This window comes from Thermobia domestica, chromosome 18 (assembly GCF_964235325.1).
Source record: "Thermobia domestica chromosome 18, izTheDome1.hap1.1, whole genome shotgun sequence".
NCBI classification, from domain to species: Eukaryota; Metazoa; Arthropoda; class Insecta; order Zygentoma; family Lepismatidae; genus Thermobia; species Thermobia domestica.
The window spans coordinates 101,492,586-101,509,531 of NC_137471.1; the positions used below are offsets into that span (position 1 = coordinate 101,492,586).

The 16,946-nt window shown below is 35.3% G+C and overlaps 1 protein-coding gene across 7 annotated transcripts in view; it reads left to right on the forward strand.

Annotated features, from left to right (window-relative positions):
* LOC145675561 (frizzled-5-like) overlaps positions 1-16,946 on the forward strand; it is a 447,461-nt gene that overhangs the window by 414,528 nt on the left and 15,987 nt on the right. Inside the window, exon 2 of one of the 7 annotated variants that reach the window (XM_081746074.1) lies at positions 11,380-11,575. The exons of the other annotated variants lie outside the window; for them this stretch is intronic. The gene's annotated coding sequence lies outside the window, so the exon portion shown is untranslated. The remainder of the gene's footprint in view (positions 1-11,379; positions 11,576-16,946) is intronic. 7 annotated transcript variants of the gene reach the window in all.

The following is a 16,946-nucleotide window of genomic DNA, read 5'->3' on the forward strand; positions in this document are numbered from 1 at the left end:
AGTATGATAAGAAAGGAAATTATTTTCAACATTCAAAATCCTTAAGTGACAAGTGTTGAATCATCTTTACATCTCTAAGGTCTTCCGTGGTATTTCTTTAATTCAGAATTACTTCTGAAAGACTTTCTTTGTGGTTATATGATTAGGGCACGTACCTTTGGCGCAGTAGGCCCGCGTTCAATTCCCAATGGGAGTATATATGGTTCGGATCCTATTTTAAGCTATAGATCCACGTCTCATATTGCCTAGAGCTGAAAGGGACGCTGAACTCCAATCCAACCAACACCAACTAATTATCTGAAAACTAAAGTTCAACAATAGTATTTTCAGCCTTTATTTCTTCATTATTACGGATGTTTTCCCTGGTATTATTATTATTATTATTATTATTATTATTATTATTATTATTATTATTATTATTATTATTATTATTAACGTATTATCAAAGTCAGTGATAGCCCAAACTAGTGAAGCAATATACGCAATTGGTTACCACTTAAACGTAACCTTTCCGGCATACCTTTAAATTGGGTAACTGGCACAGTGTAGCCATGATCCACATTACGATAAATGAAATTCAACTATAATAATTTATTTTTCAAATTGAATTATATGTGTTTTTAAGTAGAAAATAGCGTTAAACTTGAAAATATTTGATCTTCATGATAAAGGAAAGGGAAAATTAAATGATGTTTCTATGAACAGATAAATTTTTGTTGTAACTTTGCCAAGAAGATACTCCTCTCAATTTCTTTAAATCAATTAACACAGTGAATTCAGTTGTAAACGTCTTTAGGCATCTAATACAGCTTCGACTTAACTTTTAATCGCTGTAATCGTTTAATGATATTTGATCAATACTTTGCAACGTATGTTCGGCTTCAATAAACGAAATGGGCATCACTTTTAATTGAAGGTTATAACTAAGTCTCTTATTCATGTAAAATATGCCTAACTAGAATTTCGTAAATCTTTTATGAATAGTTGTACTTCTTAACCTGCGTTCATACCTTGTCTATATTGTTTAAATACTCATAATGTAAATACCGGTGTAACCATTTGTGGAATTTTTATTTCCCTCTCAGCGTAGTGATACTGCAATACCGAAAATCTAAAGAAGAAAGTTTGTGCGTTGTATTGGGTTGTTATCTTCCCATGGCGAATATGCTGCTAGAATTTTTCAAGTACTGGCGATCAGAATTAGAAAAAAAATTCATAACCTCACTAATGTTACACTACGTAAAACAGTTTTGATCTCTGCCTTAGTGTCATGGTTGGTGAGGAGTGGACACTTGCTACTAACTTAGTAACAGTCAATTTTCACCAATCAAGCATAGTTTATTACCTGTAATTTTTATTATAGATAAACATTTTAATTGTAATTGTCAAATTGCAAGTACGTTTTATTTCATTATTATAATTAATAATAAATGTCAAGGATATATTAATGACACCTGTCAAGGATCCTCCTTAATATTGTTAGATGAGCTCATTGAACTTAATTGTTCTTGATCCTTATATTAATATTCCTTACATCAAAGGAAGATTAATTGACGTGCGGAAGTGAATATCTATAACCATAATTATTGTTTTTGTAGGGGCGCCACTATAATGTAGTCAGAAAGTCGCATGCTTTCCTGATTAATGTAAATATAGGCATTTATTCTTGTATAACACGAATGAGAAAGGACGAATTAAACATTTCAGTTATTTCAACATAGACTTTGCAACCCTGGTTGATGTCCATGATAGATTTGACAACATAACACAAGTCATGATGCTTGATGTTACCCTCTAGTGTTGAGTGGTGATAAAACGGTGTCACGTCAGAAGGGCCCGGACAAAAGGGCGAGGACAAAAAGGCCCGAGTCAAAATGGCCCCGCGACAAAAAGGCCCGAGTCAAAAGGGCCCCCGGTCATAAGGGCCCGAGTCAAAAGGGCCCCACGTTAAAGGGCCCCGCGTCAAAAGGGCCCCGCGACAAAAAGGCCCGAGTCAAAAGGGCCCTCAGTCGAGAGGGCCCCGGTCATAAGGGCCCGAGTCAAAAGGGCCCCACGTCAAAAGAGCCCCGGTCATAAGGGCCCGAGTCAAAAGGGCCCCGCGTTAAAACATGCCGGGTCAAAAGGGCCCCAAAAAAGGGCGCGAGTCAAAAAGGCCCTGCGCCAAAAGGGGCCCCGAGTCAAAAGGACCCCGCGATAAAAGGGCCTCACGTCAAAAAAGCCTGAGATATAGCCTGAAAAGCATGAGAAATATAAAAATGCGTCTTAGATTAAAAGTATTCAGTGGACACCACCTGATTTGTGTTGAAAGAACGTACATGTGGATCTGTATACAGTGATAGTCAAAGTTTTTACGACAGCCCAGTTACGATTCATGTGAACAGAGAAAAGTGGTTCACGTAGGTATTGATCAGTGCCGTGTCATGATGCAGGTGAGCGGGGCAACGGCCCTGGCTGCCGAAGTAAGGTGGCGCAAAATTCGGGAGTAAGAAATAAAAAGAAGGAAAGAAAAAGAAAAGGAAAAGCAAAGGAAAAATTACTTGGAATATTTTAGATCAATAGTTACTCGTTTTAGGAAAATCTATGTACACCCAACCACAAAAGTCTCTGCTCCCTAAGTGCTCTAATTCCATAACTTGGGGTCCATGTAATTTGCAGTTGTGAGAACGCCTGGACAGATGCAACCCAATTTACACGTAACTTATCTCGGCACTGACAACAGTTGGTAGCACTGAATCCAGTCTTTATGCAAATAAAATTGCGAGTAGATGACGCACGAAACATTTCTCCATTCTGAGATGAACCTCTGGTTCAGAGCGTGTTGTCCAATGAACATCATGTGTTAATCCCAATATTGTTGTGTATGTAATGTATCCTTTCACTATATACAGCACATCCAAAGAAGTAAAAACACTGATCACACATGAATCAGAAAATGCTTGAAAGTAGACGAAAACAACTGCTGGAAATAAGTTAGTAAATGATTGCCTTCATTGAGAGACCTTCTCCAATTCTCCTCATTCCAACATTTTTTCTTTCTAGAGGAGAGAAAATCTTGCTTGTCACACTGAGTATGTATTGAAATTGAAACATTTGAAAAAGTTAGAACCTGACCGGGATTTGAACGCGGGTTCGCCGAATATAAGTTCAATGCGCTAAACACTTACCCACCTCGTCACTTCATCTTCCGCCTAAACTATTAGCTAATTAAAAGCATTGCATGTAAGAACATACACAAGATACTCGTACTAATACTCGTATAAGGAGACGTTCCTTATGAGTGTCACAATGACTTACTCGAGGTTTCCTTCTTTAACTTAAACACAAGTGATATAGACCTTCGTCAATGAGGAAAATATCGCGAAGCGTTCTTCAAGATGAGGCTACCTCATTGTTTTTAACTGGTCCCGATTTATATTACTGCAATTCTTCCTCACCGTAACTTCTAATTTCTAAAGAAGAAAAGCCGACAGACATTATTTTCGCATTCTCTGAATTGCATCAACACGTGTAGAAATAGTGTGTGCTATGTTTATGTAACATAGCTACTAATTTATTTCCTTATCTTTGTATCAAGTGTGAAAGCAGAGAACTGCTATTTCAGTGACCCGGGTTCGAATCCCACCGTGACAGTTATTTTTTTCTTTATTCGAAGGTATTGTTTACGTAATTGATATTGTAATTCTGTTATTATTATTATTATTAATTATTATTATCATTATTATTATTATTATTATGCGTATAACTATGAATTTCGATGGCAACTGTCGTCGAATATTAAAAAGTGAATATGGTAGAACTATGAAATAAAGTAAAGAGATGGGCGTAATTTTATCATAAAATTATATGGCGCAACGAATTTTATCTTATCGCAAACGGTTATCATCGAAAATACACGGTTAAAGGAGCACTCTGTTGATCGAATTAATAGAAGTTGCTAGACAAGTATTGGCCACCGTCAGAAAAAATACAGAGTAACTGCAAGTCGAGTACGTACTATTGTACAGGAGTATGCTCAAAGACATTTAGAGAACTATCTTCGTGGCTTGGCTCACAATTTTAATTTGCAATCCACGTAAGCAGTTTGAGACAAATGTCAATCGTATTTGGCATTTGGAAAGTTAAGAAAAAATAAATAAACTTATGTCCAATATAAGTTGGAAGAATTTCAAAACATATTAAAGTAGCTAGAATTTTTCAATGTAAGTTCACATACTTTATATATCTGCGACTTGGGACTAAAAGGGCTAATGTCAGCACGAAGTAGTTTGGAGTATACATAATATTCATATTAACATTTGCTTTTCTTGCAAAAGAAAATATCCATTTATAGGCGTTAAAATTTGACGAACATCTAATTTTTTGCCAAAAAGTGACACTGGCCCTTCTAGACCCGAATCACATATTATATATATTTATAATTTAATCGACAAGATATGAAGATTTTTCTTTGTTTGTAAGGATTCATGTTAAGTAAGTACTTCTCAAATATAATAAATGTAATATGTTTATCTCAAAAATACTTTTTGTTAGTAATGTCTTTTTTCACTCTTTTTATCATATTGTAAGGCCTTATGCAACATAGGTACTTCTAAAATATAATGATCATAATGTAATGTTAATCAAAGTCAAGTTGTTAAAAATATACTGTAATGTAAAATAATTATATATGTATAAAATCTGATCAGATGCAACAGAAAATACAAACAAATGCTATTTGTTTGTAATGTTTGTCATTTGTCTTTCAGCCGTTTTTAAATCCTTATTATAAGGCTTCTTGTTAGGTTAGCACCGTTAATATATAATAAGAATAATGTAATGTTCACCGAAGTCAAGTTGTTAATATTATATATATCTATATATATAATTTGATGAGATTTAGTGGAGAAAATATATATGATAGTTTTAGTAAGGATTTTTTGTTTATAATATACTTCTTGTTTCATTATTTTTTATTTGATTCCATGTCAATAAGGCCTAGACAAAGAACGACATGTACAGAAGGGGTCGTCCTCAATGCAATATCGTATGTCAGTGGCTCCCAATCATGTTTACCTGGCACCCTCAATGCAAGCCGTTAATACTTCACACATTTCTTACCGCTTGTTGGCTACATGTACTTTTTTCCGATCTTTTACCTGATTTCAGATGCACCATTGAATTTTCAATTCGATAATAATAATAATAATAATAATAATAATAATAATAATAATAATAATAATAATCTCAATATATTTATATTTCCTCTAGCAAGACTTCTGAATACCTTTGTAGTCCAATATTATTATTTACCAGCTGTATTCCTAATTAAATCACAGTTCGTATTCAAAAAATATTTTGCATTCCTACTTTTAATTTAACATCTCTCTTATATCATTCGTAATATTTCTAATTAAGAATGTAGTTTATTTCTGTCAGTAGCTTCTGCACTTCTGTTCTTGGAAATAACATCCCATCAATGTTGGTTTTCATCGCTCCAATAGTGATATTTTTTTCGGTTCACCAGACCATATAAGGTAAATATCACTTCATCAAAGAATACCGGAGGGAGGGGCACGATGGTTCAGTGGTAGAACGCTTAGCTCTGGTGTGTAGGACTAGTGGTTCGATTCCCGGCCAAGTAAGGTTGTGGTGGACAATATTGTATACGTGAGTTTTCCCGGGGTACCCTCGTTTCCTTTTGATTTCACCCGTTCTTTCATCATTCACTTGCTTTAATCATCGTCATCCTAAAGGGCATAATGTGGGACGTTAAACTGACAGTGAAATTTACCAGAGAATACCTTGTCATTTACGACAATATTGCTGTAATCGATATTTCATATCATTACTTCGCAAAACTCAATGCGGTGATCAAAGTCGTCTTCCGTTATTTCGTGCACTAAACGCATTCTCCTAGGGTTTAAACTTATACCGCCTTATGCAGAGTCGTTTTGACGTATGATTAGCGTCATACTAAAGGTTTGACTACTGCAATTAACATATGTTAATCGAACTCTTTAGTATGGTACTAATCATACTTCAGAATGACTTTACATAAAGAGCATAGCGTACAAAATTTCATTGCGCTGAACTCTGGAAAACATCTAGCTTGTTAGCAACTCTGGTTATCAATGAATCCGGAATTTCCACAAAAGATTGTAAATTCAAAGAAACTGCCAAATTGCTACATTGTTTCGGCCTTCCTGATCGCTATGCGGTACCTTTCTGCAAAACATTCAATGGTCTCTTAGGCAGTTGACTTTGAAATTGGGTTACGTTCGGAAAATGTAGCACTAAATAAATGTTGTACCTCTGTATATGATCTCTTCCTATCCTATAACTGGTGTCACGTCAGAAGGGCCCGAACAAAAGGGAGAGGACAGAAAGGAGTTAGTCAAAAGGGCCCCAGCCATAAGGGCCTGAGTCAAAAGGACTCTGGTCAGAAGGGCCCCGGTCAAAAGGCCCCCTGACAAAAAGGCCCCACGTATTGAAATCTGAGATATAGCCTGCAAAACTTCAGAAGTATAAAAATACTTATTAGATGAAAAATATTACGTGGACATACCTGTTTATTTGTGTTGAAATAACATACATGTAGAAAAAAATATAGGGTTAGTAAAAATTTTACGACAGACCAGTAATAACGATACGCGTGGACGGAGGTAAAGTAAATATTGCAGATGGTGGACTCTGCGATATTTGATATCAAACAATATCTTTTGAATGGAAAGAGGTGGGTTTGACACATCAATTTAGGCTAGAATGTTCCCACAGATGAGAAGAAGAACTCATTTTTTTAAAAAAAAATCTATCTTCATTCGTTTGCGAGATACGGTGCTACGTTTGACATTTGTATCTAGTAGACCAAAGTATCTGGACAGGCAAAGAGACACGTAGACGTAGAAAAGTAAAAGGTTGCAGGTGTGTTGATGCGAAAACTGCACTGAGTGAGGGCGTGGACATAATGACAGCCATCCTAGATTCAGCCATATTGGATATCACATAATATTTTTAAATGGAAAGGAGTATGTTTAGCACATCAATTTAGGATTGATTTTTCCTACAAACGAGAATATGATTCATTCTTTACCAATCCTCATTCTTTTACGAGGAAAGTGTGCTATGTTTGACATCAGTGTGTAGTAGACAAAGTATCAGGACAATAAAATAATAATGTGGCCGAGGAAAAGCAAATGTTGCAAGTGTGTGTTGTTGCAAAAACTACATTCAATGGGGATGTGGACACTGTTGATCACATAAATATTCAGATATTATTAAACAAACTACTATAAAATGTCCTCTAAAATTATTTTATCTCTCCAAGTTAATACAGTTAGTATTTAATAGCAAACACACAACGATTTATAACTTTCTTTAAGCATTTCGGCATCGTTGTTATAATTTTCCTGGTGTAGTGTGGGGAAATATTGTTCCAATCTGTACGTAATGCTTTTCTCAAACCTTATTTCACCGTAACTCGTATATATTGATCTTACGTTGCAATTCGTTCCAAAGATTCTCAATGGGATTAAAGCCGGTACTGTGTGGTAGGGTTTAGCGCACTTTTGGGCAGTTTTAAAGCAATCTTTTCTTCATAACATATACTTTGTTTGGGATCAATATCTTGATAAAATTAGAAGTCCTTCTAAGAAGGTTAAGATATATTTCTTCTGTATTTTAAAGTAGGCTGGAAGTTCTTGACATTTATTTCTGTATTTACTTGTCGAAAAACTATTATTCTACCATCATATTCATGCAGGTTTAACATAAATTCGTCGATAAAAAAACATTCCCACCAGTTTTTGGGTTTATTTTCAAAAGCTCTAGAAAATTTAAATATCTTATATTTCTTAATTTGGGTAATAAATGGTTTCTTTCTAGCAATTCTACCATTATATCCTTCCCGTATTAACTCTACAAGGTAGAATACACTGACCAGAAGAAACATCGTTATCACCCACTACTATTTGAACTACGTTATTGAGCTCTACCAAATATTCGAAACTGCACATTAAAAGCATTCTATTGCTTTATAGTCGTAAAGTAAAAATTAATCACAAATATACTTACTATTAAAATATGTTATACATATGTGGTAACTTTTCAATATTTTACAAACGCAAGCAAACGAACAGAAACGTTAAGAACACAATGAAGTACTATTTATTAGTTACCTGTCTAAATATTTTCTTCTACTAGAAACAAATGTCAAACTTAGCACACACTATCGCGTAAATGAATAGAGATCGGTCAAAAGTCGACTCAGTAAGGGATGCGCACGAGACGAGTCGAGACAGAATTTTCCTGAGAATATCCGAGTCGAGACACAGCTCTTCCAATAGAAAATGCACATTTTTAGAAACGAGACATCACATTTACAGTACATTTTTGAAACGAGACAGCCTCAAATCTTGTCTCGTGCGCATCCCTAATTCAGATTATCGTTTGTAGCAAGATTCTAGCCTAAATTTATGTGACACAAGTACCCCTGTCTATTTGAAAATATTTTGTTATATAATATGCAGAATTCAAGTTGGGTGCCATGATCATTTAACGCAGTTTTAACACCAGTAGCAACCTGTAACATTTACTTTTCCTTTGTTCATTTGTCTCTTTGTTACTGCCCTGTCATGATACTTTTTTCTATTAGATACATATGCCAAACACCCTGTCTCATAAACAAATGGTAATGTGTCAAAAATGAGTTCACATTCACATTTGTGGAAATATAAAGCCTAAACTGAAGTGTAAGATCATAGCCCTTTCCATTAAAAAATGTACGATCCGCAATATAGTGTAATTCAAAATGGCTTCCACGGTGGCCACACTCCAAGCCAATGCAGTTTTTGCAATAACACCAATTGCAACATTTAATTTTCCTCCGTCCACGCGTGTCGTTATTATTGTTCTGTCCCAATACTTTTGACTAACCCTGTATGGAGATCCACATGTATGTTCTTACACCAAAATTAAAGAAAAGTTTTCAAAATAATATTATTCATATAATAAGTATTTTTCTACTTTGATTCAGGGGCAGAAATAGAATTTTAGAACTAAGGGAACAGTCATTAATAGATAGTCTGATTGGGCTAGGTCTCGAGAATACAAACTCAGAGATATGATATGATATGATTTTCACTTTAGCATCCCTTTCAGCAGCGAGGCTGTATGAAATGTGGACCTACTGATTAACGTGGAATTCGAACCACATGAGATCCCGCCGGGAATCGAACCCGGGTCTTCCACGTCTACAAACCCAGAGAGACGCGGTTGAAAGCAAACTTTCATCGAGAACCGACTTAAGCGATAAAGATTGTTGCAGAACAAACAGCAACCAAACAAAATTAAGATCACCATTCAAGTTTCCTTTTTGTCTCTAATAACCACTGATATTCTTCCTTCTATTGGACAATCACTTCTACTTACTAAGGTGGCATTATCCCCTCGTGCATCTTTGATTTCCACTTCTGTTTTGATTTCAGGCTTTCTGGCCGTGGGACTATTCCTACCCGGGCTCTTTCCACTCAAGCCCTTTTTCGCGGGGCCCTTTTGACGTGAGGCTCTTTTGACTCGGGCCATTTTCTCGCGGGGCCGTTTTGACGCGGGGCCCTTTAGACTCATGCCCTTTTGACGCCGGGCCCTTTAGACGCGGGGCCCTTTTGATGCAGGGCTCTTTTGTCGCGGGGCCCTTTTGACGCGGGGCCGTTTTGACTCGGGCCTTTCTGTCCTCGCCCATTTGTCCGGGCCCTTCTGACATGGAATCGATAAAACTGGCTCTGCTTCCCTTTCCCCCCCGTTGCAGAGTTTTCCTTGACTTTCGAGCTGCTGGTAAGCTAATACGCATAGTATGAGACCAATCACTTGAGGGGGCATAAAGTCGAGGTTTCCCACGTTGTAAAAGCGTTGTTGACGCCACTGTCAATGTTATATCTGCAGAAAACCAAGTGGCATTCGTCAATCTATATCTCTTTATATTTACAAAAATAGCATTGCTTTTAAGAGAACGATTGTCGGGTTAGAACCCCCCCTTTTTTTTCTTTTTGCAACGTTGAATCACTATCATAGGCATAAATCTGTCGTCAACATTGGGGAGACGGGTAAGACCTTCCGCTCATTTTTTTTAAAAAGCGATGTTCAAAATATTTATGAAGTTGAAAAACAATACTGTGAAGGATCAGGGGAGCAGAGTTGTCTTCAGCATTGAGAGGTGGGCAGATTTGAGGCTTATTCTGGGGGCATCAATTTCATTTCACTTTCCTTTGTGGCGGTCGGAATCAAATCATCACCTTTCTCCCCCCAAAACACATTTCAAACCGGATTACTGAAGGGGGACAATCCCCGAGTTCCAAGATTGGGGGACATGTTCCCCTCGTCCCCTCGGGATTTGTGACAGTGATCACTCCCACACTGCAGTGAGTTGCCTCCTCCCTTACCTACAAAAAATTTATATCCTATACTGAAAATAGAGAAAACATGTATACTAAACACACATAAAACTTATGCGTTGAATTTCTAACATAAATATTAAAACTCGAACTTAACCTTACTTGTACAAAAAATACATGCAACGATTCTTTTGTGTTGCATATTGTGTGATCACACAAACCAATGTCCTCTATCATGTACTCATTAATTCAACACAAGTCCCATGTTCTAACACACTATTACAAACTTACAAAAATAACCCACACATTAATATCTTACAAACGCACAATATTGCTTGAAAACAAGATAAAACATGCAGAAAATCACGATATTACACTCGAACTATCCATCGATTTTAGCGCTCTAACTACAAAAATGTTTCACAATATTGCCATAATTTTTATAGTTTTTTTTTTTTCGTCAACGTATTTAGCATGTTTACATGAAATTAAGTACCCTATAGACGACTATATATTTTGAAACCCAGATAATTCCCTTGAAAGGAAGAATTATACTTTCTCACTAAAACGTTTAAAATGTTGTTAATATAAAGGAAATAGCATATGTAATTGGTTACTTCTAACTTATATAATCAACGCTTACGTTTAAATTTATTCAATTTGCTACAGTAGGAAGGGCGTCAGCTGAGGACACTTTTGGCCCCCCTGGGCCCCTGCCTCAGGACCCATGGTCCCTGGCCCAGGGTCAATGTTCTAAGTTACTTAGGACCACCCCCTCTAGATTTTAGCAGGGGTATCTTGGCCCACCCCCTGAGTTTTGGCAAGGGTACATGGATGTAGCCACATTTTGAAATGGCCCTCCATCGTTTATTTGAATGGCATAAAAGTGTTTCTTATTTAGAGAAAAATGGAGAAGACTTGTACAAAATTCTGAGCTAGTTAAAATTGAAATTTTAAGATGTCGAACTACAGGTGATCGAAGTGACCAAATTTTGAAATGGCTCTCTTTTTTTAGTTTGAATGGTACAAAATTTCCTCTTGGGTGGACAAAAATGGATAAAACTTGGACAAAGATGTCGCATTACAACTAAACGGGCCCGAAACATCTAGAAGTTATCTTCTGAAGCAATGGATTGAAGTTGAGAGACATTAACAATTCAAGAAAAAAATATTTTTTGCAAAGTATATGCTAAACAAGTAATATTTCCAAAGTAAGTAAGCTTGTTTTCAGAAGAGGACATTTCTATTTTGATCGACAGCAAAAGCTCAATCTTCAGCAGAGCTCAATTTTTTGGCCGCCTTAAATTTTCATAGCAGTTTCAAGTCTAATTAGGAGTTTATACGACTATGAAACAACCCAGATGTTGGTGACCTTTTTGTTCTTCTTGCATTTTCGACAGAGTTCATTCCAAAGAGACCGTTGAAGAATGAATTTTGGGAAGAAATGAACAACCCTTTTGAAAATGAGCTCTAAATTAATTAAAATATTTGTTTTACAAAATCTAAAACTTTGTCACAGCAGTTACTTTCTGAGATCAGGAGATAAATTCCCAAGTTTTCCTTTAAGGAGTTTATGATAGTATTTAAGTATAAGGTTGTGTTGCTTTGATACGCACCTCGGTCTCTCGAAACATCACTTTCGTACTAAGTCTTCTGTTATGTTTTCGATAACTTTACCTGCTTCCCATTCATGCTCCATGTCTCGATCAAATCACTTTATTCCATTTAAAGTATCAGTATTATACGTTGTAAATTCTTACTGTTTTAAACGGACAATGTTACGCTAGAAGAAAATATTCTAAGGTTTACACATAATTGGACACAAAAAGTAATTTCAAGTTGATTAATTTTCTTTTAAACAAGAACATAAGGTTTTTGAATACAGGCTTTTAATACAGCAGAAAGTGCCTTCAACCAGGCCCTTTATTAAACAGAAATTTATTTTAAACGGAAATATTTCACTGTCCCATGAATTTAAAGGTAAAAAAAAAATAAAAAAAAGATAAATTCTCTTGTTTAGGCGGAACCTGTGTTGCGAACAACGGATGTTAAAATATACTCTTTAACGGATAATTTCAAGTTCCGGAAAACATTAAAAGCGACCTTGTGTTTATCAATACTCATTTCAGTTCAATTTCAAAGATCATTAACAAGATTAGAAGAGCGGTGATTAGGACCTTGCAGTGGATTTGAGCTGTTTGATTCAATAACGAAACAGATGCCACCAAGACCAATCGGACAAGCATTTCTTCGAAAAGCACAGTCAATAAACGCGAAAAATCCTAGCATAAAATTCTTGTCTAATATAAATAAAGTGATCCTGGAAACAACGACGCACGAATTTCAAGATCTATCGGCAAGTAACATTGCTTCTTTGAAATACTGTCCCTTAACGACCCGTGACACGGAAGGAACATTTTCAATGTACAGTAATGTTTTGATTGATAAATGCAGGTTGTTGCCAGAAAACACCGAAAACTTCATACTGTAGTTGTGCATTGTAGCATGAATGCATCGTAGTTATACACTAAATATATGTAGTTCAATTAAAATACATTTTTCTCCAAAGATAATAAAATTCCTGATTTATCTTTACCTTTTGTTTGTTGCATATTTACAATTTTTAGTGCATATTTGCATGCTTTCAGTGCATATTTTCGTGATTTTTTAGCGGATATTTGCATTCATATTTTGCCGTTTTTTAGTGCATATCGATCCGAAGTCTACTGATTACAAATGTTCAATAATGTTGAGGCGTGGGTGACGGTCGTTCCAGGAGGTATTGTGGTTCACGTCGATGTTCATAACACCACGTCTTAACATCTCCAGCAGTGTGAATCTTGTCATTTTGGAAAATTGGCCTCCCATTTAGTGTATGCGCGCTTCAACATACGCTTCCGTTCTACCGCGCCTAACGTACTTCAGATAATTACCTAACATACCATTATCAACGGCCAGGCGCTACACACTCATCCTTAGTGCTATTACCTAACGTATTTTATGTGCTGCAAACTACAGGTGTTTCCATCTTTGATAACCGCTGCTATTACTTAAAGCAGATTTCTAGTTGTCGTCATAGCAAATTGGTCAGTTGGTATATTAAGTAAGTTATTCAACTTTATTGTTTATGTACGCTGCTATTGATCGCCAGTTTGACTAAGAAACAATAGTGAATGATCCTAATTAATAATAATAATAATAATAATAATAATAATAATAATAATAATAATAATAATAATAATAATAATCAAACAAATATTCCATTCAAGTGAATATTCAAAAACAGTTTTGAATACATTTTTGTGTCACTACACTAATTACGGGGACACGGCCTAAGATCTAAAATCATTTCGCGGCACAAGTCCTAAACGGCACAAGACCTAAGTGGCACTGGACTTAAAAATCTCTTGTGGCGCTACCATCGCGTCCGTGCTAAGAATACTGTCAAACTGTTAATCAAAGTTTTAGATATACTGTTTCATATTACAGAACCAGATTCTAGCTTAGTTCTTACAAGTAATTTGTAAATATATATTATTCTATCGTTCTGAAATAAAAAAAAGTAAATAAATAAAGCCTATTGTTCTGTCTTGCTGTTTGCATAATAGCATTTGTGTGGTGACAAAATATTAACTACCTATCAAATGTGATTCCCAGATCTTTCATAATGTCTGTTTTTGCTTTTTTCTATTTCCACACCATTGACGTCGTATGTTGTGTTTTAGTTATATACGTCATAAATTTTCCTTTCTTTGTGTTGATTTGAAGTAAATTATTTTTACACATATATTTATCATATTCAACTCTTTCCGTAGCAAATAGTTGTCATACTATTTTAATTATAATTGTAATTAACTACTCTTTACTCGTTACCATTATTAACAATAGTTTTAGTATTACTAACATAGCTGTTACCGTTGGAATTAACTATTATTAGTATTAAATAATAATAATAATAATAATAATAATATATTTCAAATATGCTACATTTTTTAAACCTGAGCCTTGATTGTACGTAAAGTTAAAATCAAAGGTTATGTCATGGACGGCAAATGATGGCTTAACACCCAAAACAAACTACTCTTAGCCCCCTAAGTGAGGGTTAGTCTGTGTTTAATAATTACAGCAAATTAATAATGTTTATAATAGAATGTGAAAGAAACACTTTTTAAAAAATTAAACTACGTCAACATGCTAAAATAATTAAAAGAACTTAATTAATCATCCACTTTGTACTCTCATTTGTTTAACTGGACGAACCCAGACCTAAAGGAAAAAAGTTTTCTGCCTAAATCTCATAAGCAGTGGGAAATTTTAGTATTATAAAAATTGACACTTCCTTCCCTCTTACAAAAGTAATTTTCAAGACGTTAAAACATATACTTTGTTACTTTTAGTTAAAAGTTGAAATACCGAGCTTTACACATCCAGCTTAAGCAAATCCTTCTTTACTTTATAAATATTTTCTGAATAAGTAATGGGGAATTCGAACATTAAAGAAAGTGCACTCTTTGTTCTTTCGCTTTTATGTGTTGAATTTTCAAGTTTTGTTTGTTTGTTTGTTTGTTTGTTTTACAGTGGAAAGTTTATAAATATGTCAAGTTTCATTTTACTAGCTTCAGAGATTTGAGATACGCTACTCTTTTTTTTAAAAAAAAATCTTACCCCACCCTTTTATGTCATTGCCGATAAATATCTTCTATAACTAAGATGCAGCGTGGATGGCTGCAACAATGACTTTCTTTGTTACTCATTGTGTGTACTTTTCTAATGATATCCGTTAAGTTCCATTTTTAATAATTAATTTTCGTGCGTATGTTCAACAGCATTTTAGGAATGGGTGATGTATGACGGGAAATCAATTCCTCCCTTGTAAGCACTGAATAGCCAAAATGGACAGGTAAAATATCTTTCTCGAAGGAAGAAACTATTTGCTATGTGTAATGAGACACTGCTGATTGTCTCGTGGTCCTAAAATTTAGAATGCCAGTTTATTAGAGTTATCAGACCTTTGCTTGAATAAAAACACTATCAGTGCTTGTACTACGATTTGATTATCTGAGATACACATTGACCAGCAATTCTTGTATCTCCATATTTTCCCAGCTTAAGCCAGTGAGAAGACGGAGTATCTCCCCTAAAATCTGAGTGTCCTCCTGATCTAATAATGGTTTATTGCATTCCACAGACAAATTCTGTATAATATAGCTCAACTCACATAATCGGATTTTGCTCCAATTCGAATATACTTCTATCTTGAATAGACCATCTTCGTAAAAACGCTGATGAATGATAAGGTTCGGACAGCATCGACTGCCATTGGAATATAAATGCGCCTTATGGTGAGGCATTATATACCTCATATTCATATTCAAGCTGATTCATATGAAAAAAAAAAAACACCAATATCAACAGTTTCACTTCGGTCCAAAATGGGGATGCGGAAGGCACAGGCTATCAAATGAAGCCTCAGTGAGTTTGGCGCTTTTAGGTGTGATTTCTTATTTATTCACGTAGCGAATATACAAAAGCTACGTGAACAACTGATTTTTTGCAGTCGCCCCTTATAGGTGCAATATGTTTGGTTTTGGCCAATTTTGACCATGGCGTACCCGTGATACAATTTTGAAAAAATAATGATATTCTAGGGTTAAAGCGACATCTAAAACCTAATTGTGCTTGCAGACCATCATAGGTAAAAAGGGGCACAAAATATTGAATCGAATTTTTTGAGGGGGAGAAATGGTAAGGGGAGCTTTTAAATTTTTCAGACGAAGCCCTTGTACACACCTAAACATACATCCAAGTTTGAACAAAATCGATGGAGCCATTCTTGAGAAATAAATTAATCTCACTTTTCCAATTTTGTACCATTTCTCATGAACCAATGAGAGTTGAGGTTTGGAACATGAGGGATTAACGTATCTTGAGAGTACCTACATACCACCCACTTGTCGTCCCAAGATTCGTCTGAAGCCATTTCACTATTGTTTATTCACTATTTCACTATTTCACTATTTTATTCACTATTTCACTATTGCCCTTTAAATTTATGTCAATCTGAGGACCTAGACCTGTAACAGAATCCATGCGGAAATCTAAATTTTCAGTTTCGTAGTCATTTTCTGCACTCCCCTCTATTGAGAATTATACAAATCTGCTCCAGAGAAACATCGTTGATTTCGTGTTTTATTTTTCCATATACGCAAAACTAACTTCAAATAGCTACACTATTCAAACGAAGGAGAGAATAAGTACTATTTAGCAAACCACAGAATAGTCAATGTCTTGTCTATCTCAAGATTCGCCACTTTGTATTTCCACGTATATTTTTGGGACACTCGGATAATTTAAGACAGTGATACATTGATGTTATCCAGTTTTCGTTTAGACTTCCATAGTATATTGTCTCCTTTCTTGTGCAGAAGAAGAATTCGTAACCTCAGAATCACATGGCACTATTGATTGATATCGCACTGCTATAGTTCAAAATCCTTGTTGTGCAACATGTATATATTGATGAACTAAGTTTATGCATTTTAAATGTATTTTTCTATCATAAACTCATGTAATAAAGTAGAA